The sequence below is a fragment of the Giraffa tippelskirchi genome, chromosome 11, assembly GCF_054371585.1.
Source record: "Giraffa tippelskirchi isolate mGirTip1 chromosome 11, T2T-mGirTip1v1.2.pri, whole genome shotgun sequence".
Taxonomy (NCBI): Eukaryota; Metazoa; Chordata; class Mammalia; order Artiodactyla; family Giraffidae; genus Giraffa; species Giraffa tippelskirchi.
In genome coordinates, this window is record NC_137285.1 from 100,276,739 (window position 1) to 100,300,165 (window position 23,427).

The window sequence follows — 23,427 nt, forward strand, 5'->3', positions numbered from 1 at the left end:
TGGAAACACGGTCCTGACGCTGTTTCCTATCATAGCACACGGACAACCTAGGCTCTGTAGTGTTATAATAATTTGCACATGGGTCATCTTTCAGAGAATAATGTGGCTCCTTTTTTTTTTTTTACCATGTTATTTGATTAAGTTTAGCGCTCCTCTATGATTTTTAATACATTAATGACAGTAGCTATTTTATCACTGTGTGTTTGTTGTGTGTATTTAGTTTCATGGTGCTTCCCAAATGCAGTTCTCTTTATGTGAAGGCTAAAAAGGTGAGCCAGTGAGCCGGGATGAGGATTCCTTCCCTCCAGGGGTTTTGTCAATGACCTAATTTATTAATTTTACCTCCCTCCCAATTTAGAAACCTGGACACAACTAAAACTCTTCACGTTAGCTGTCAGTGTTGTCACTCACACGTGTATCAATAATCCTGAGCTCTGACAACTTCCCTTATTTTCAGACCTAAATCCTATCTTATAAATATCACACTCCAGGCAGGGCACCGTAGAACAATGATGGCACTTCCCCAGGTGAGGTGAATTTCTTGGCCTTGACTCTTCACTGCAGCTCCTGAGATGTGTTCTAATCACTGGGCGGCACTGAGGCAGAAGTTTATTGTCCTATTAAATAGTACAGGAAAAAAGGACACCCGTTCCTTTGGCAGATGGCCAGGTCCTTCCCTCCAGAGAGAAAAAATGAAGTTGGGGTGGGTTATCAGCCCAATAAGGGATTTAGTATAGAGAACTTGCCATAGGACCCCAAAATAAGGGGAATCCATCCCAATGGAGGAGATCAGACCATCTTCTTGAATCTGTATGGTGTTGAAATTTATAAGCATCTTTCATTTGCATTGTTGCACTGATCACCAGGACAGCATCTGGGATTTTTCCTGCAAGTTAGAATACTGGATAATGTTCCCCGTGATAAATTTCACACCTCGCATTGTACAGATGAGGAAACTGAGGACCGAAGAGGAGAGGTAATATGGACAAAGCTAGTATTCAAATTCAGATCTTTCTATTCCCACCTCTAAATTACTCATTTAATGTGGATTTCCCTCACATCCTGACAAATTAGTTCAGGCAAAAGTGAGGTTCTTTGTTTCATTCATCGATTCAATGTGTGTTTGGTTACTATTAACAAAACGACGTGACATAAAACATGGTGTAAGTCTCAGAACAACAGCGATCACTAGCTTACTTACCCTCCGGACTCAAAGAATTTTTAGTGTAAACTTCCATGATTATGGACGATTATGGGTTCCAGGTGGGGATCTGAAAAGATCTCTCAGGAAGAAATTAGTAGAAGGGTTCCAGAAAGCACCCAAGCCCTAGATTCCAGCTTGCTTTATCAAGAGAGGCCTACTGCTCTTTGCCTTTCACCCTCCATCCTGTCTTTATGCTTGGCTACCCACACCTCCTCCCCGCAGCCTCGTATGGCCTGTCTCATGCATGTCCCATGCATGTAGCACAGTGTCATGCACAGGTGCATGCACCATGCACGTGCAGCCTCAAACCCTTTTGGTGGGTATTGTCCATCCGCATCAACCTTCAATCCCAACACATTTTTGTCCCCGAAGCTCCACTTTCCCTCCTCCAGGATCCTGGTCTGCTAAGAGTAAGCCACGGTGGTGGTGTGCATTGCCCTCCAGCCCAAGAACACCCCAGAACAGCTGCCTGCCCCAGGGCTAATGTCCCAGTGCCTCCCACGTCTCCCCAGCCCCTTCTCCCTGCATACTCAGCAATCAGTCCAACCTCCATGTCACACTTTCCCGGAGCTCCCTCTGACAAGTTTATCAAGTTGAGAGATGACACTGTCAACGGGCATATGAAAATAAAAAAAAGGAAAAAGGAGGAAGACGGGGCGGTGGTGGGGTGGGGGAAGCCTGGAGCCTCCCTTGATGCTGCAAGGAGAGTTCTGCACTCCCAAGGTCACACGGGTGGGCGAGGAGAGGCAGCCTCATTCTTTACCATCACTTGATTCTTAAGTGAGCATCCCCAGTGGGTGCCTGGTGCAGCTGCCTCCAGCTGCCTTCACTGGGGGTGGGGGCGGGAAGCCCTGGGCTTCAGTGAGAGATTGCTTGGTAGGACAGTGGCTGAGCTGATAATGCCAGCAAAGTCATGACACCACGGACCTCTTACAATTTTAAGATCCAATCAACTTTAAAATATTACCATCTAAGGCGGATTTGAGCAGAGGCTCTAGCAAACAATTGATCCTGGTTTATTTACTGAGAGCACCAGGGCCACCCTGCTGAAATATTCATTTGGAATGGGGCTGGTGGGGGAGGGGAGGGGCTGAGACACATTCAGCTGCCTGCTCTTCCTAAAAGTCCTTTGACAGAATATGTTTCATTAGGGAAATACAGATGCTATTTTGTGTATATATATTTATTCTATCGGCTTCCCAGGTGGCTCAGTGGTAAAGAAACCGCCTGCCAATGCAGGAGACGCAGGAGATGCAGGTTGGATCCCTGGGTTGGGAAGATCCCCTGGAGGAGGAAATGGCAACCCACTCCAATATTCTTGCCTGGAGAATCCCATGGATAGAGGAGCCTGGAGGACTACAAATCCATGAGTTGCAAAGAATCGGACACAACTGAGCAACTGAGCACGCACACACACATTTATTTTATATAAAAATTCCAAGAATCAACCACACAGGAGGAACTTATAAAGATACCTGTCTCCTTTTCTCAGGTCCCTTTCCTGGCTCTGCCCCTCACCCAGGAAATGCATGTTCTCCAGAAGTTGCTGGGGGCCTCTCTTCCCTGGGGCTTGGCTCCTTCCCACTTTTTACATTCCTCCCTATGTTAGTACCCTTCCAGTCACACTCTGGAGCTTCTGCAACCTCAGCCTGTTGGAGGAAGGTAGCCTGGCCCAAGGACAATCAGGATGAAGGGTAGGTTGCCCCAATTAACAAAGGCCTTGGAGGCAGGAGGTGAGATGCTGTGGGGTCAGAAGCCAATACAAATGACTCAAAGCAATTTATGGTTTATCCAGCACCTGTGATAGAACACCACCAGCCCCCTCCCCAACTCAGGGAGGCATCAATAAGATGGAGCTGGGGCTTGCAGTGTGGCCATGAGAAGAAGGACAAAGAAACTCCCTCATTCCTTAGGAGCAGAGCTTATTGCTTGCAGTTAATAGGAGGGTAGAGGGCAAGGCCAAACCTACGGAAATTCCAGTCACTCAGAACTGGACATTCTGCCCAAGGGGAGGGTCCACCAACTCCCTTGCAAGGGGAGGGGGAGGGGACTTTTTTGTTCACCTTCCTAACAAGAGGATCACAGGGTTCTCCAGTTAGAAGCACTGGTTTCAGGTTTCTGGTGCTGTGTGACAGCCTAGAGGCGTGGGATGGGGTGGGAGGTGGGAGGAGGTTCAAGAGAGAGGGGACATATATATATCATGTTGATGTATGGCAGAAAACAACACAATTATTGTAAAGAAATTACCCTCCAATGAAAAATAAATGAATTTAAAAAAGAAGCACTGGCTTCTTTTTAAAGATCTATAAAAGCATACTTGCATTTGTGATTTCATATTTGTTTTGGAGACATTAGTCCATTTGTTCTTTAAAGCCTCTCTCCGTGTGGTGGGGAATTCCCTGACAGTCCTGTGGTTAGGACTTTCACTGCTGAGGATGCAGGTTCAATCCCTGGTTGGGGAATTAATTAGTTGGGGGACTAATAAAATCCTGCAAGCCATGTGGTGTGGCCACCCCTCCTCCAAAAACACAAACAAAAACCTTGCTGTGTGCAACTTTCTGTTACTCTCTGTGCCTGGATGGATGCCTAGCTTTGTTAAAAAGGATGCCTCTGAAGCTCTTAGATATAGGTGTCATGACCCTTCTGTAAGATTTTTCCCTGATCAAACTCCTCATTCCCATTCCTCATTCCCCTTCTTGCATTTCTGTAGCACATTGTTTGAAGTTTTGATACATTAGTCATTGTGTTGATGACTTGTCTATCTCTTCTTGAGATGGCCAACTTTTGCAGAACAGAGACCTTCTATCCCTACGCCCCAGGTCCTTGTATGGTACCTTGCGTATATTTGATGTTCAAAACATGCTGGATATACAGAACGAGGCTGCTCATCTCCCCTCAGTCATCACCGGGAAGAAACTTTTTTCTTCTAAGCTAAATCCATTAACCCATCAAGCAGCTTTGGGTCACTGAATAAAGTATGAACTTGGACCATATGAAATTACCAATATTCAACTACCTACAAAAAATGGTAATTTCATATGCTTCAACCAAATCTATGCCATAAACACCTCCCTCATGGAGGGAAGAAATAAAAGAAAACTAGATTTTGTTGCAAATCTACTGGGTGTCAGGTACTTTATGAGTTTCATCTTGCTTAGTTTATGCCTAATTTAATTCTGGTTCAGAAGAAAACAAAATAAAATAAGTAAAATATTTAAATGCTGAGGTGAGCAGTATTATGGGACAGTGGGATGAAGGAAAAGACTTACTTGGCTGGTGAAGTCTTCTTAACACAAGTGGGCTTCAGTCAGCCTCCATCGCGATCACACGAAGTACCCCTCCCTGGTCCCATGGTGCACTCACTTTGCTTACCTCCATGCCTGGCTTTCCTGCTGTTCATTTCCCCATGTTTCCATCCTGCAGCCTGGGTAAGTCCCTTAGGGCAGGGGTCACAGCCCATTCATCTTCGTATCCTTCTGCCCACAGTGATGCCTGGTGCACTGCTTACTCAAATGTTTGCTGGGAATGTATACAGATAAGATCATGCTGGGAATTCCAACAAGGAACTCAAGGCAGATATGCAGCCTGCCCACCAGGCGGCGGGTAAGCTTACGAGGTGTTCTAGAGGATATGGCCCGACATGGCTGAGCCAAGATCCAGGAGGAGAATCAGGATTTCAAATAAGCATTTAATAGACACATCCCTTTCGCGTTTCCTGCTTCCCAGGCTGGCCAACACGATTCTTACATAAACCCTCAATTCCAGATCATGCAGTTGTCTCCCATAGGGACCAGAGGCACCGTTGGGAAGATGTGTGATATACTGATAGTAACAGCTACCATTCACTGAGTGCTCCAGGATGGGTATTATCATCCCCATTCTATAGATGGAGAAGGCATATGCCTTGCCCAAGGTTACAAGCTGAGATTCCAGGTGGTTCTGGTTAAAAATTCATACTGTAAAAAAATTGACTTATAGTTTATTTACAATGTTGTGTTAGTTTCATGTGTACAGCAAAGTAATTGTTATCTATATATTCTTTCTCAGATTCTTTTCTCACAGATTATTACAAGATATTGAGTATAGTTACCTGTGCTATATAGTAGGTCCTTGCTCTTGCTGTCACTAAGTCGTGCCTGATTCTTTGCAACCCCAAAGGCTGTAGCCCACTAGACTCCTCTGTCTATGGGATTTTCCAGGCAAAAATACTGGAATGGGTTGCCATTTCCTCTTCTAGGGGATCTTTCCGACCCAGAGATCGAACCCAAGTCTCCTACATTGGCAGGTGGATTCTTTGATACAGGTGGCTCAGTGGTAAAAGAATCCTCCTAACAATGCAGAAGACACTGGTGATGCAGGTCTGACCCCTGGGTGGGGAAGATCCCCTAAGGAGGAAATGGCAACCCATTCCAGTAACCTTGCCTGGGAAATCCCATGGACAGAGGACCCTGGCGGGCTACAGTCCACGGAGTTGCAAAGAGTCAGACACGACTGAGCAACTGAGCACCAGCACAAGCCCAGGTTATCTATTTTATATCCGGGCTTCCCTGGTGGCTCAGCTGGCAAGGAATCCACCTGAGATGCAGGAGACCCCAGTTTGATTCCTGGGTTGGCAAGATCCACTGGAGAAGGGACAGGCTACCCATTCCAGTATTCTTGGGCTTCCCTGGTGGCTCAGCTGGTAAAGAATCTGCCTGCAATGCGGGAGACCTGGGTTTGATCCCTGGGTTGGGAAGATCCCCTGGAGAAGGGAACAGCTACTCCAGAATTCTGGTCTACTAATGTGTATACGTTACTGCCAAACTACTGTGTACATATTACTCCCAAACCCCTAATTTATCCTTCCTCCTCTTCCCCTTTGATAACCATAAGTTTGTTTTCTGTGTCTGTGAGTCTATTTCTGTTTTTATTTATTTATTTTTTTATTGAAGGATAATTGCTTTACAGAATTTTGTTGTTTTTTGCCAAACTTCAGCATGAATTAGCCATAGGTATACATATAGCTCCTCCCTTTTGAAACTCCCTCTCATCCCACCCCTCTAGGTTGATACAGAGTCCCTGTTTGAGTTTACTGAGCCATACAGCAAATTCCCATTGGCTATCCATTTTACATATGGTAATGTAAGTTTCCATGTTACTCTTTCCATACATCTCACCCTCTCCTCTCCTCTCTTCAGGTCCATAAGTCTATTCTCTATGTCTGTTTCTCCACTCCTGTTATGTAAATAAATTCTTCAGAACCATTTTTCTAGATTATGTATATGTGCATTAGAATATGATATTTATCTTTCTCTTTCTGACTCACTTCACTCTATTTAATAGGTTCTAGGTTTATCCGCCTCATCAGAATTGACTCAAATGTGTTCCTTTTTATGGCTGAGTAATATTCCATTGTGTATATGTACCACAACTTCTTTATCCATTCATCTGTTGATGGGCATCTAGGTTGCTTCCATATTCTAGCTATGGTAAATAGTGCTGCAGTGAACAATGGGGTACATATGTCTTGCTCCCAAACTCCTAATTTATCTTCTCCCTTCTTCCCCTTTGATAACCATAAGTTTGTTTTCTATGTCTGTGAGTCTATTTCTGTTTTTTAAGGAAGTTCATTTGTATAATGTTTTAGATTCCACATATAAGAGATATCATACGGTACTTGTATTTGATTTACTTCTCTTAGTATGATAATCTTCAGGTCCATCTATATTGTTGCAAATGGCATTATTACATTCCTTTTAATGGCTGAGCAAAATTCCATTGTATGTTAATATATACCACATCTTCTTAAACTTTACACTCTAATCACTAAGTTTTATTAGTACACAATCCAGATTTGGCTGGCCCCAATTTCCCAGAATGTCTGGAGTTCAACATGTGTGTCTGGAGTCTCAGTGGCCAGGGCAGCACCTACAGCCAGAAGTGCACACAGGAGTCTTTCCTGGTTTTGATTCCCTGTTTTCAGCCTTTGAGACAAATCAGATGGACATTTTAGCAGACTTGGTCTCTCACCAAGCCAGTTCAGCCAGTGCCAGGTCTTGGAGGCTTTCAGTCATCATCCTCAACAAGGAATTAACTCTTTGCAATTGATTTATAGAAATGGGCAGGGGACAGTGCCAGCAGAATCCGTGATACTCTGTTTTGATTTCTTGCCTCTCCCTGTCCTCAAAGAGGCCCCACCAGCACTGAAGATTATCTTGATTCCTAGGAACTCACTGAGTCATTGTAGATTTAAACTCGTGCCCTCTTGACCCCCAGGATTATGCACTTTTTTTCTTAATCTTTAAAGAGGCATATCTCCAAGGGGAAGGCAAAGTTTCATAAAGAGATGGAGGTGGCAGGGAGAATGAACCCAGCATATGCTAAGAGCTCAATTCCACAATTTGAATGACAGCAAAGACACATCTTGTCAAATTACCGCTTCAGTCAAACAGGCTAACCCTCCCCAAAGTTGACAACAGGGTGATTTCACTTCAGAAAAGAGTGAGAGAAGGCGGGAGTAAACCCTGGGCTGTTAACAGTGTTCCCATTTCACTGAGCTGATACGGGCTCCCATGTCTTCTCATCAACTCTTCCAAATACCCCACTGTTTGCAGCCATGGGACAGGAAGGTCCAGGATGCGCATGTGTCTAAGTCACTCCTTGGCCTGAAATGAGACCGCTCTGGGGGACTGTCTTGGGTGATGGAGCCACCCAAACACTACTGTAGGAAGAGCACTCTTTGCCCCTGGACTGGTAGGTGTAACTCAGGCAGAGTGGCAGGTGTCATGCCCTTTCGAGATGTCAGTGCTGCCATGGGAGTGGAAAAACAAGAATCAGGGGCTGAGTCAAGGTCAAAGCCTAGGGAGAGTAAGAATATCAGCAAATTAAAAAGGGGTACCCAAGCCCTGCTCCATCTGGGAATATGTCATTGGGTCCTGGGGGAAGCAGCTCTTGCTTGTAATGAAGTTTTATCATAATGATCACGGCTGAGTTCACCAAACCCATCTGCCTGGTTTTTACATTTGGCTTCCTCTAAACTCGTAGATGCTCTTAAATCTGTATCTTACCAGCCTGGATTATGACCTCCCCACCGTGCGCCCCCACCCCCACCTCCCTGCCTCCGACCATTGCTGACATTAGGTTTTTGACTTGGTAACCTTGATTTCTGTTTTCTTACCTGTATCTGTATTATAATAACCCTATTCCTAGCTACAAATCAGTCCTCTAGGTCTAGTGTATTTCTGAGGATTCTTGCCTTGCTACTCGGGGACCCAAAATGATCATTCAGTGGAAATATGTTGCCAATCCCCCACTGAAGGTGCACCATCTCTGAATTCAAGTTCACCACTAAATACTCTTTATCTTACAGTCATAGACATTTGGGTTTGGGAGACACTTCAAAGGTATCTTTTTAAACTGTACCTCAGCATGGGGGAATCTTAGTTCCCTGACCAGGGATCAAACCCATGCCCCCTGCAGTGGAAGCAGAGTCCTAACCGCTGGGTCGCCACAGAAGTCCCCAAAGGTATCTAATTTGATGCCTCCCCATTTGTCGTGAAAATTTCCTTACTATATTAATTATTTCAAAGTAAGAAGATCTGTCATTAATGAACTCTGCTAAACATGTTACATGTATTATCTCACTTAATCCTGACATCAATTCTGTGAGGAAAAAGTTGGCATCCTCATCATATAGTTCAGGAAGCAAAGCCCAAGCTCTGAACCACTATTCTACATTGTCACTCCTTCCTGTTGGTTCTGAAGCTTCTGCTGGGAAGCCTCCAGTAAAGAGGAACTCACTCAAGGCATCTTGCTCCCTTTGACAACTCTGACCTTGAGAAAGCACTTCCTTATTTGAAGCTAAAAACTATCATTTTCACCCATGCCCTGGTTTTACACCTTAGTAAGGCAGAACAAGTCAAAATGCCTCCATCACATGACAGTTTTCCAAATACCACATCCTGCGTGTTTCTCTTGAAATGTGCAAAACATCTCCAGATGCAACTCACTCTCATATGACTTAAAAAAAATTGTTTATGTATTTGTTTGGCTGCAGTAGGTCTTGATTGCTGCTCATCGGCTTTGTCTAGTTGCGGTGAGTGGGGACTATTCTCGAGTTGCAGTGCACGGTCTTCTTGTGGTGGATTCTCTCATAGCAGAGCATGGGTTCTAGGGCATGTGGACTCAGTAGTTGTGGCTCATGGGCTTAGTTGCCCTGTGGCATGTGGAATCTTTCTGGACCAGGGATCAAATCAGTGTCCCCTGCCTTGGCAGGGGAATTCTTTACCACTCTACCACTGGGGAAGTCCTTATATGACTTTTTGATGAAGCACATTTGCTCCAATTTGCCTTCAGTTGTGGTACCCTGGGTAGAGCTCTAATAATTGTATTGTAGACACTAATGATATATTCAACTGCATTTTATGGGTGACTACAGTTTTTTCTCTCTTGTGCTAAATTTACAGGCTAAGCAAAAGATGTATAAGACAAAGTCCTTGCCCTCAAGCTAAAATGTTATTGTTTTCTTGGTTGAGAAACAATAAGGCAGTATATTTAGTAAACTGTTTATTGTATTGTGTGGATCTGACTGTAGACAGGGCAGAAAATACAGTAAAAGGAAGAGGAGGAGGCAGGAGTCTTCGGGAAGGCTTTCTGGAACATTTGTGGCTTCACCTGGGTGAAGTAGTAGAAACTAAAGGAGTGACAGAACAGTGGGAATTCTAGGTGGTAAGCTGCAGGGAGAAATCACAGGTTGTGTGTCGGAGGAAAGAGGGAGAACTGCTCTGCAGAGAGAATTTGGGGAATGAGGATGGGGAATGATGCGAGGGATGGGGAAATCTTGATTATTAAGCTCCAGGATTTACATGCATCAGGTGGCCAAAAAGTTCGTTCAGGTTTTAACATACTGTCTTACTGAAAATTCGAATGAACTTTTTGGCCAACCCAATATGTAAACACGGAATCGGGGCGAGAGAAGGACGTTATTTTAAGGGCATTTCGTTCAGTCCAGGCTTTCCTATATCTCACTTCTGCAGACCCAGGATTTCTCTGCAGGGCACCTATGCTAATTTCTATCTCCATTCCAATTTATCCCCAACTGGCTTCTCTGTTCCTGACGATTTCAATCAGAGCCTGTTCCTTCTCCTTTACCTTCGCCACTTCACCTGCAAAGTGCTGTCTCTGTGCAGTTAGACTCCTCTGTCCTGCTGGGATGACTGCTCTGAGATGCCTGCCTGCCTCCTGACTCTACTTCTGAGCACCTAACTCAGCACTTCTTGCTTAGTCCCTCCTATGGGATCTCAATGGAGTCACACCTCCTGCCCACTTTTCTAGCCTCATTTCCAACTATTTCCCCTATAAGCCCTGTGCTCAGGAGTGCAACAAACCTTTTAATTGCTTCATCACACCGAATTCTTTCTTCTTTTTGGCTTTGCACTTGTTGCTCCTTCTCTATTGGACACTGTTCTCCCATATCCCCCTCAGACTAATATCTTTCAAGATCCAGTGTCATCTGAAGACACTCCTTGGTCCGCCGAGCTGATTGAGCATCTTGGGCATTTCATGAGCACTAAGGATGCTGAGTGTGACTGTTGTACCGACTACCCTGGGCAAGAGGCAATGGAAGTCAGCTAGGCTGTCTCATCCTTATTGAAAAGCTGACAGGGACTCACAGCATCCAACCTGGAGAGCCAGGTTGGGAAAACAAGCAGGAATCCAGTGAAACCCATGAGTTTAATGGCAAGAACCACAGAAAAGGTCATGCTATAGATACAACCTCTCTTGTGTGTAGTCACAGAGATGGGCTTGATCTCCAAATGTTCCCACCAAGACACAGGGATATTTGGGAATTTCTGTTCATGTTGTTACTGTTGTTCAGTCGCCAAGTCGTGTCTGATTCTTTGCGACCCCTTGGACTGCAGCACACCAGGCATCCCTGTAGTGCTGTCTCCTGGAGTTTGCCCAAGTTCGTGTCCATTGAATTGGTGATGCTATCCAACCATCTCTATTCATGAGCAATTTTAATTTAAAAGGTCTCCATCTTCTCTTCTTCTCCAGACTCCTACTTTCCTAATTTAAACCTTACTTTGAAAGAGGGATGAAAGAATTGACTCCCCTGGATTCTAAAGAGTAACTTCATCTCAGCTATGAACTCTTAAAAACTCAGGAAACCCATCAGACTGCCTTGGAACAGTCCTCTATGTTCACAGAGTAGTTGAGACGGTGTCAGAGTAAACAATGAGACGCTGCCTAATAACCAATTTCCAGGGCATTTTGTAGCTGATAATAATTGCTCACTTAAGTCTCCTGAAGCTTTAATTTGGAAGGTTGTAATCAATGGCATTTTTCTCCCTGAGGCAGGAGAAGGCTGAATGACAGAGAGAAGGGCAAATTCTTGTGTGTTGCCAATCCCAGGAGCTGAACAAAGGAGAAGAAAGGCATCCCAACATGTGAATGGATGGAAATGGGAAGTGGAGAAGGACCGGACCCAGTCTGTGTCTGGGACGCCAGGAAAAGACTCTAGGAATTTTAGAGATGGGAGTCATTAGCAGTGGCAATGGCTACCTTCCTTCTGTATTCAGCTTTCTAGTCCCTCATCTGGTTTCCCAGTCAACTGTCTAAGGCTCAGATCAGAGTGGATCCTTTCAGGGTTATAATGTTTAAACTTTCCAAGAGAATCCTAGCACAACACAATCCTGCCTGGACACCTTCATTTAGCCCTTGCTTGCCTACTTTGTAGATCCTCTTCCTTCCCTTGCCCCAGTCTTTTAGATTTAAGTAAATCTCTTACATTCAAATAATGGGCTTCCTGGGTGGCTCAGCAGTAAAGAGATCTCCTGCTAATGTGGGAGACACAGGTTTGATCCCTGGGTTGGGAAGATCCCCTGGAGGAAGAAATTACAAACTTAAGATGAGTTTAAGACATGCACAGGTATAGGATAGCCATAGACAGAACAATTTCCATACCAGGGCACTATCCTAACTAGAAAAGAGTGGTTTCACTCATGGGCTGAGTGAATACTTAGTATTCTTGCCTGAAAAATACCAAGGACAGAGGAGCCTGACAGGTTATAGCCCATGGGGTTGCAAAAAATCGGATACAACTGAGTACGCATGCACACACTTACATTCAAATAATACCCAGTTTCCAATTTTGGATTAAACTCTTGATCTATCACTCCCCATCTCTTTAGGCCCCAGTGCCAACTTAGCTTTGGCACTCCCATGACAGTATGAATATCCTGAAGGGACCCCATTCTGCCAGGACATGATTTCATATCTGCCACCAACTGGCATTTACTGCTGCTCATGAGTGAAATCACTCTTTTCTAGTTAAGATAGTGCTCTGTCATGGAAATTGTTCTGTCTCCGGCCACCATATACCTGTGCACGTCTTATACTCATCTTAGGGCATAAGATTGCAATGCAAATTTCCACATTCTCTCAGACAGCTTAGCATTGAACCCACATTGGGATTCACTCATGGGTTTTCAAGATGGGTCATTGCCATATCTTTTCCCCAAATACAGCTTCACAACAGCTTCACAATAGGCAGAAGGGAAAGTCACTTACATGGTGTGATGTGGATGGTACTAGGCGGACTTATCCTATTACCAAATAACTCTCTCACATTTCTGTTCAGTGCCTAGAGGATGCTGTGACGTCTTGGAAAGATCCACGCATCTTTGATTCCTAGCTCTGTTCTTTCTTTTTGTGACCTTGGGCAGCTTACTCAGCTTTCTGGGTCTCAGTTTATAGTAGGAAGCAAATAAAAATAATTTGGACCCTTTTTGAAAATCTTAAATCTCTGCACACATATTAATTATTATTGCTCTTCATTAAATCAGCCCTTGAAGACGTTTTACCTTTCAGAACCAAGTTTTAATTTCAAATATCCAGGGGAGAGGTAATGTTTTATGTATATTAGTCATCACCTTCCAGCTTAGAAACTGAAAATAAGGATCAAGAAATGAGTTGAAGGAAATTTGTAGTAAAATGTAGAAGATAGTTGGTTGAAGACATGGTCAACTCTTTTGTCTGAGATTTAGATAAATTTGTGTCTCTTTTCTGTGTCCAATATCCAATCATAGTAACCTGAAGACATAGTGAACCACCTACTAGTATAAAATTCCCAGTATCTTTGCTCAGGAAATCCCATGGACAGAGGAGCCTGGTGGGTTACTGTCCACAGGGTCACAAGAGTCTGACATGACTTAGTGACTAAACCATCACCGCTACCACCTATTTGTTTATTTATCTAACAAATATCCACCAAGAACCTCATTTATGCCAAGTGTTGTGCTGCTTTTTGGGAAGACAAGGATTAATAAGTATTCCTGGTCCTTGCGCTCACAGAGCAAACAGTCTGTAGGCAGAAACAGACAGGTAACAAACTAGCTATAGGGAGGTTAAGAGCTGAAAGTGATATGAGGACATGTAAGAGAATGCATCTCCCAGACAAGCAAAGTCCAAGAAAATTTGCTGGAGGAAGGCTGCCTGAGTTTGTGATCACAGCAGGCAGGGCGTGGGGTGGGAAAGGAGATAAGAGTGTTCTAGATGGAGTGGATGGTCTGGTAAGAGTCTGGAGGTGATTGAAATATGATTTGTTTGAGAAATTGGGAGTAGTTCAGTGCAGATGAAGCACAGAATTCAGAGAGAAAGGTGAAGAGGTCAATGAAATCTGTGTGAACAGGGATCTGTGTGCCAGAGTAAGAAATTTCCCCTTTAGGCAGGAAGCAAGAGGTCACAGAAAGGTTTTATGTAGGAGACTGGCATTCACTATTGCATGACTCATAATTTATTAAAATAATTCTCCATCTGACTGATCTCCCTGCCCACCCAACTAGATTGTGAATTCTATGAGAATTGGATAATGTCATACTATTCACTGTATCCCAAGTGCTTGGCTTATAGTAGTCACTTTTGTTGTTTAGTCACTAAGGGTCATGTCTGACTCTTTTGCAACCCCATGGGCTGTAACCCTCCAGGCTCCTCTGTCCATGGGATTCTCCAGGCAAGAATACTGGAGTGGGTTGCCATTTCCTTCTCCAGGGGATCTTCCTGACCCAAGGATAGAACTCGCTTCTCCTGGATTGGCAGGTGGATTCTTTACCACTGAGCCACCAGGGAAGCCCATAGGAGTCACTACATTAATGTTGATAGAAATGAATGAAACTTATTGTTCCTTCCTCTTTTCCTCCTGTAACTGCTCCTGGAGATAAACTGGTGTGAAATTACAAAGATGAAATGAGTGCAGTGCAAACTAGGAGGCGGCTTACCTTGTTTCTTCTGGCTAGTTCCCATAATCTTCTATTTTTCTCTCCTCTCAGGCTTACAGAGGATGAGCACAGCCTCCCACATCTCAAACTGATACTTAAACAAGGGTTCGTGAGGAAGCTCCTGTCAGGCCAAGAGGCCCTTGGTTAGTTCACAGTAAGCATCTCGCCATCACCCCCTCCCACGTGAATGGCACACAGAGTTAGTCAGGCTCAGCATCCTTTCTGTTCAAACACACACTCATTCTTGACACATCCCTTCTCAGCAAAGCTTCTTGGCACCTTCACCAGCGTTTACTCTTGAGATGGAATCTATTTACCATTTCAGAGATGAATGAATCCTATGAACCTTTCAAGTGAGCTGTAGACAGAGAAGACATTTTATTCCAGCCACTTTATTAGATGAACTTTGGTTTAGATAATGTTCATATTGTAGTACTGTGATGAAAGATTTTAATACTAAAACAATCAAGTTTCATGTGAAGTTCTGAGGCTCTCAGAGCTAGACAGCTCATTTAAAGTAACTGCTTCCAGCCTAAGTCCTAGATCTGGTCTTTACTGCCTAAAAAAGCCAGTTTGGGGGTCTGTCTTTTCAGGAAACATAGTAAAACTGAAGACTAATCAAATCCAAAGTTAAATTGGCTACAGCATCTCAATTGTACCTACGTCATTCAATTTTTTAAGTCTTGCTTCTGTTTATATTATTCTTATTCATTTACCTCTAAAAGGGACTACCAATCTCATACACATTCCTACTTTAACAAAAAGCTGTCACGTTAGAAAAATATCAAACAACACTTGAATTTTGTGTGTTTATCTCTGAGATTCCTAATGATAGATGGCCACAGATAAGCCCTAAAATTGTCTTTCCTGTCAGCGGACAATGACCTGAATCACAGCCACTGTCTCCAGCAAAATGCGACCAACTGTTAATGACCCTGCCTTGGAACCTTCATCTTTCTCTCTTTCCAGGTCTCTTTTTCTGCCCATTACCACTTTGCATCATTTACTTCCTACATCTCTTCCTTGCCTCCACATTCTGTCTCAAGTTTCTTTTTGTTGTTCTCTCCCTTTCTGACATTTTGTATCGTGCCTTGATCTTCTGCCTTTACTTTATCCATCTCTCCATGTCTGCGCCTTCCCAAGCCTGCCGCCCCTCCTCCTGGCTGCCCCTCCCTCAAAGGTAGAAAGCCATTAAAGCGGCTCCCCATGCTCGCTTCACACTGTTGCACTGCTAACGTCGACTCCTTGCCGCTCTCACTAGAAATAGCTTTTGCCTTTTGTTGCCAAATCAGAATCTTCTCAGCAGTGAAAATGTGGCTTATGAAAGCAAGTGCCTTGTAATTAAATAAATGGGTAATTTCAGTGTTTTTATTTTTATTTTTCTACCCAGGAATTTTCTTAGTAACAGGAAGGAACTGGGAGCAGTATTTCAATTTCCCTTGATAGGGAAGAGAAAATAAGTTAGTCTATATTTAGGTTTTATTTGGGTATTTGTGATAATTAATAAGAAGAGGAGGAAACATCTGTCCTGGAAATGGAGGAGATGAGAGGGAAGAGGGCAAAAAAATCGGCTGCATCAGTTAAGACTGCTGGGAGAAGATAAGGTTGGCAAAAATCCTGGCTGAGTTAATAGTTTGGAGAGGAGTTGAGGAAAATAAGAGTTTCATCAAATATATCAGAGGATAGAGTGGTCCTGAGGAGGCAGGCCATGAATAAATGAGACGGTGATGAAGTGTGACCATTACAAACTAATGGACACCTCGAGGGGAGAGAGAGCCAAGGAGAAAACGTTGAGATTCCAAATCAGGGCAGAATGGCAGTCCAACGATGGGTCTCCCTGGGTGGGAAGGAAATTAGCCAGTGTATTCTGCCCATTGCTTACAGTCATCCTTCCAGATCTCTGAGACAGGATGGGGTATCGGAGAAGCTGCACCCAAGTAAATAGCAACAAAAAGATGTAAGGCAAGCCTGTGAGTCCCAGAGCTGGAGCACAGGCATCAGCAACCAGAGGGAGAATCTACAGACAGTGAGAGGGCAGAGGGATCCTCAGCGATAAACCCAGAGAGTTTATCTCATGGCAGACAAGGCTCAGAGCTCTTTTTTTTTTCCTTCCTCTTTCCCTCCCTCCTCCTTCCCTCTTTCTTTCTTTTCTTCTCCTTCCCCATTCCTTCCTTCCTTCTTTTTCTTTATTTCTTTCAATATTTTCCCTCCCTCTCTCTTTGTCTCCCTCTTTCTCTATCTTTGTCTCTCTCGATAATGTTTCTAAAGAAAAACAACAGATTTCTGTTGATAAAAAGCATCTTTACCTCGCAGGTTGCAAGCTCCTTGGATGGGCAGACATTTGTCTCTGGGATTAGGGTGTTAGCCAACTTAAAAGTAGTTAAACTTCACATGTGCTTGTCACAATTTTCCTATTCAAAATACTTTCACAATACCTTTCACAATATCTCAACATCACTATGAGATGCTTGGGTAGGTAGTATTTATATTTTATCTATTTGAAAGCTACACTATGTTAAGATGGGAGTTAGATAATGAAGTTTAGATTTTTTTATGTTCTTTGATTATTCAATATCAAATAATATTTATATTCTTTGATTATTGTTAAACTAATTTTCTTAGGTTCTCCCTTGAAGCGCTTTTTGTCTCATATTTTATTCTATCATTTTCAGCAGTGAAGTTTATCAAGGTATCTATAAACCTCATAGCTCATAAGGAGTTGACTTTGTTAAATATTTATCCTTGGTCCTCTTTTATTATATCTACTTTAGAGAGTCAGCATGATGTCATGGGTGAATACTGACTTTGGATTCAGAAATCCCAAGTTCAAATTCAAGACCCACAATTTTACTTCCTATGTAATCTTGGACAAGTCATGTAATCTTTCTGGGTCTCAGTCTCTAACACTGTGGAAAGAAGATTAACATACCTATCTTACAGAATTTCGCTGAGGATTAATTTAGACTAATATAAAATTCTATGTCTGGGATATAGTGAATGCTCAATAAATAGTGTCATTATTGTTACTGTTGTTGTTATAACATTCAATACAGCTTTATAACCTATTAAGTTCCATAACTATCAAACTTATTATCATTGATCTTTGTGTGGAATTATGGGGAAATCCTTTGTATCTCTCAAAATTTCCTTTACTTACAAGTGGAGGAGTCCAGCTAAACAAACTTTGTTCACCCAGTCAACCAGCACTTACTGAGCACTACACTTTGCCAGGAACTGTTTCAGATGCTGAGATGGGTAGTGAAAAGACAAAGTCCCGGGTTTTATGATACTTATATTCTAGAAGAGAGAGACAAACAGAAAGAATGCATATCAGATTGTGATTAAATACTTAAGTAACAATGTATGGAGTGTTACTGAGGAGAGATAACTTAGATTTGGGGGATAGAGAAGACTTCTCTGAAGCATTCAAGTGATGAAAAGAATCCAATTATGTAGACATTCTTGGTAGAGAGTAGCAAATGCAAGGGCCCTGAGGCAGAGAACAAATTAGACAGTTTCAAGGAAAGAAGTTTATTTCTTTCTTATTTAAGATGAGTTGGAGAAATAGAAAGGGACAAGATCATAGAGTATTGTGGGCCATGATAAGAAGTCTGGGTTTTATTTGTTATTGTGGAAGTAATTCAAGGAGACTAAGTACATGAGTGACTTATTCAAATTCTAAGAAATACTCTATGTGCTACGTGGTAATGGAGAATATATCATAGGAGGCCAAAGGTAAAAGCAGGAAGCCAGTTAGAAACCTATTGTGGTAGACTGGGCTGGGGAAAAGGAGAAAGAATGAAGTAGACAGATGGAAAATTTATCTTAGATATAAAATTAGTAGGATTTGGTGATGGATTGGATGTCAGAGGTGCAAAATAGGGAGATCTCAAGGATGTTGCCAAATTTTCTGATCTGACTAATTGAAAAATGTAATTGGTGGTGCCATTAACAGGATGAAGAACACTGGGTAAGGGGTGGAGCAGGGGGAGGGTGTGTTGGATATGTCTAATCAAAAGGACTATCAGACAACCCATAGGCAGCTTAGGTATGGGTGTAGAGATCAGGGCTAGAGTTAAAAATGACAATGTCAACATAAATCACACTCAAAGCCATGGAATCTGATGAGATCACCAAGGGAGCAAATATAGATAAAGTGAAAGTGAAGTCGCTCAGTCGTGTCCGACTCTTTGCGACCCCATGGACTGTAGCCTACCAGGCTCCTCCGTCCATGGGATTCTCCAGGCAAGAATACTGGAGTGGGTTTCCATTTCCTTCTCCAGGGGATCTTCCCGACCCAGGGATCGAACCCAGGTCTCCTGCATTGGAGGCAGACACTTTAACCTCTGAGCCACCAGGGAAGTCCAAAAAAATATAGATAAAGATGAGGAAATGGTTTGGGACTGAACCTTGGGGAGGCCAAGATTTAGAAGTCATTCAAAAGAGGAAGATCCATGCATTTATTTGTTTGATAATCAAGCCAGTTTGGGAAGAATGGGACTGACCTAATGCCATCGGGGTTCTGTCTGTTTTCACCACTCTGGGTTCTCTCTCCCTCTCTCCCTCCCTCAATCTTTCAACTCAGTCCATTTCCATCTGTAATCCTGGAGTTTTTCTATCTGAAGGAAACCTAGCTACAGACAGATCTGAACTCCATCTTCACAATGCAAGAGAAAAAGAAAATTCTTTCTCCTAACCTCATTTAAAATATCTTAAGGAAGTTTGTGGCATAGGTGGCCTGGCATAGGTGGCCTGGCATAGGTCATGAGTCCACCTTTTGAACCAGTCCCAGGCCAGGAGAATGGGAGTTACTCTACTGACTGGTCCTACCTGGTGTCCTGGAGAAAAAGTATGGACTTTTTTTCTTGGAAAAGAGTAGCACATTTGTGGTTACTGGTGAAATCACTGAGCTAAGCACACTTTTCAATTTGGATCTGCTTCCTAATTGTAAACTTGATGTGTCTGTCTATATCTCCAAATATAGTATGACATGATGGCCTGGGTTTTAAATCTTCTTGTTTGATGTCTCTAATCAAGTTTAAATAAATAAATTTGCTCTTATCTGAAGTCGAGATTGATGTACTCAAGATTTGTACTGGAAAGTAAAGTGAGTCATGAAGAAAAAAGAAAACAAGAGGATTAGGAAACTTCTCTGGACACTGAACTGTCTGATTCGAGGTATGGTGTAGTCACAGAGGGGTCTTGGTGAAGCTGGGCCTCCTGAACCAGAGGGTTTTCCTATAGATAGTTTTCCCGATAGTATATCACATGCAAAATTGGATGACAGCTTCTACACCACCCTGCCTACCCAGAGTTCTCCCTCCTGAAAATAGGCTGAACTATAGCCAGAGGCAGGGGCCAGCTGGCCCATGACAATTATTCTGGATTGGCTACCCTGAAACACTGGCTACCCTGCAACAGTAATTATTTTTCTGACTCTAGTCTGGGCCTGTTCCTGATTTTGTTTTGAGTCACTTGTGTAGGGGGAAAAAAAGGAAGACTGTATTTCTAAGCCCACACACTTCAGGGGATGAAGAAAAAGTGACAACCCAAATTTTCTCACCAAATAATGATGAGGTAAATAGCATATCCCAAAACCATTACTTCATTGGCTTATTTAAGATGCACATTTCAGTCCCTCTTATGGCTACTATACAAGAGGGAAATTTCAGGAATATCTTAAAGGGTATCCATGCAAGGCACCTGATTGCAGTCTCCAACCTCCAAGAGTCCTCTGTCAGCTTGTTAAGAGGAACCTCCTGAGTGACCCTAAATATATGACCAAAGAAGCTCATTAAGTTTCAGGGAAGATTTCTTACCACCCTCATTCCCTATATGCCACATCCACATGATCTGGTCAGGAGAGTCTGGCCTCAAGGTTAAGAGATTTGCTCTGGGATTTGCCAAGGTCTATGGTTTTGACCCTTTATAACCTTCATTCAGCCATGTTATCAGCTCCAGTAAGATCCTAGGGTCTGGAGCCCTGTCTTAAAAGAACAAAAGATCAAGTCTTTCATTCCTAAGAGGCAGAAGAGGACTACAGTAATAAACACAATTAATTTGCCATTCTCTGTCGCTGGCTATTCATCAAAACTCAATCATGTGTAGGATGAGCCTAGATGCTGTTTTTGTTTGTTTGTTTGGGGTTTTAATGTTCTTTCTTTTCTTTTGTTTTTAGTGAGAATATGTAGGTTGTCACTTTTAATTTACCTTTTAAAACATATGCTTTTAGAGAGAAGTCTTAACTTTTGTCTACATCATAGAATCAACAAGATGAATAGGAACCACCTCAGATTGGGATCAGCGAAGGCAGTTACTGAGTGAGTTGCTATGTGGCTTTTCCTCCTTCCTTCACAAAGAGCTTGATATGGTTGTGTCAGGGTAGGAAAATTCTCTGGACCTTGGGACATGGCTTCCTGAAAAAAGGCTTCACTTGGAGAGAAGCACAGACCTTGGCAACTCCTAATTCTTTAGAGCATGGTCTTCAGACCTGATGGATTAGATCCAAGAATGCCAAAAGAATTTGAAAATATGACCTCTCTTAAGAAACTCTCAAGGAGTGTCTCCCTAGGATAAATCTCTACTTCCTTTCCCTTTGGAATGGGGGGCCAAGTAACACATGTCACTCCCGGCTACTGAAGAGTTAGTGGGATTAGGCACAGTCAGAGCCATCTCCTTAGGTAGGGATGAGAGGAGATGAGGCTCTCTCGATATGATTCCCAGAGGCCTCTCTCAGGGGCCAAGTAAGAATCCTTAGGTTACTTTTTGGCATCACCAAGAGTTTAAAAAGAGGAGAGACCTGTTCTCTAAAAGTCTCACTACTGTGATCAGAAAGAGAAGAAACTATATAAACACAAATAGCACAACCAGGATGGAGAGAAAGAATGGTGAGAAATGTTTCAAGCATGCAGGATGGATGGGACTAAGGGAGCGAACAGGCAGTGGCAGGGAAGTCTCTAACAGATGGCTAGGCCCTACCCCTGAGCAGGACTCAAGTAGGACTCCAGTCTGGGCACTCCCTCTGCTTAGAGGTGCCAAAAGGGACACAAGCCTTCAACAGGCGCCAAGAATGGCCAGGCTAGAAGGCATTGCATTAGACTGGCTTAACCATAAGGCTGCAGAGTGAAGCCTCCTTGGGTTCCATCTTTAGCTCTCTGATTCATCACCTCTGTGACTGTGGGAAAGTCACTGCACTTACTTAACTTCAGTTTTTTCATCTGTACACTGAGGGCTATAATACTGAAATGGAGTAAGACCCTCTGGGGCCCTCCTAGGTACAAATTCTTTCCATGTCCCCCATTTCTTGTTTGTAGGAAATAGACTTCATTCAGCCTCCTTGACCTTTCCTGAGTCCCACAGGGAAGATTCGAACAGATGTTTATCAGGGAAAGGAGGGGATGCAGAAACAAAGGAGAAGTCAGTTCAGTCGCTCAGTCATGTCTGACTCTTTGCGACCCCATGGACTTCAGCACGCCAGGCTTCTCTGTCCATCACCAGCTCCCGGAGCCTACTCAACTCATGTCCATCGTGTTGGTGATGCCACCCAACCATCTTATCCTCTATCGTCCCCTTCTCCTCCTGCCTTCAATCTTTCCCAGCATCAGAGTCTTTTCAAATGAGTCAGTTCTTCGCATCAGGTGGCCAAAGTATTGGCGTTTCAGCTTCAGCATCAGTCCTTCCAATGAATATTCAGAACTGATTTCCTTTAGAATTGACTGGTTGGATCTCCTTGCTATCCAAGGGACTCTAAAGAGTCTTCTCCAACACCACAGTTCAAACACATCAATTCTTTGGCACTCAGCTTTCTTTATAGTCCAACTCTCACATCCATACATGACTACTGGAAAAACCATAGCTTTGACTAGATGGGCCTTTGTTGATAAAGTAATGTCTCTGCTTTTTAAAGCTGTCTAGGTTTGTCATAGCTTTTCTTCCAAGGAGCAAGCATCTTTTAATTTCTTTTAATTTAATTTTAATTTCATCTTTTAATTTCATGGCAGTGATTTTCAGTTCAGTTCAGTTCAGTGGCTCAGTCATGTCCGACTCTTTGCAATCCCATGAATTGCAGCACACCAGGCCTCTCTGTCCATCACCAACTCCCGGAGTCTACCCAAACCCATTTCCATCGAGTTGGTGATGCCATCCAACCATCTCATCCTCTGTCGTCCCCTTCTCCTCCTGCCCCCAATCATACCCAGCAAAGCCTCCCAAAATAAAGTCTGTCACTGTTTCCATTGTTTCCCCATCTATTTGCCATGAAGTGATGGGACTGGATGTCATGATCTTAGTTTTCTGAATGTTGAGTTTTAAGCCAACTATTTCACTCTCCTTTTTCACTTTCATTAAGAGGCTCTTTGGTTCTTCTTTGCTTTCTGCCATAAGGGCAGTGTCATCTGCATATCAGACTTTATTGATATTTCTCCTAGCAATCTTGATTCCAGCTTGTGCTTCATCCAGCTCGGTATTTCACATGATGCACTCTACATATAAGTTACATAAGCAGAGTGACAAAACACAGCCTTGACATGCTCCTTTCCTGATTTGGAACCAGTCTGTTGTTCTATGTCCAGTTCTAACTGTTGCTTCTTGATCTGCATACAGATTCCTCAGGAGGCAGGTCAGGTGGTTTGGTATTCTTATTTCTTTAAGAATTTTCCACAGTGTGTTGTGACCCATATAGTCAAAGGCTTTGACATAGTCAATAAAGCAAAAGTAGATGTTTTTATGGAACTCTCTTGCTTTTTTGATGATCCAGAGCATGTTGGCAATTTGATCTCTGGTTCCTCTGCCTTTTCTAAGTCCAGTTTGAGCATCTGGAAGTTCATGGTTCACGTAATGTTGAAGCCTGGCTTGGAGAATTTTGAGCATTACTTTGCTAGTGTGTGAAATGAGTGTAATTGTGTGGTAGTTTGAGCATTCTTTGGCATTGCCTTTCTTTGGAATTGGAATGAAAACTGACCTTTTCCA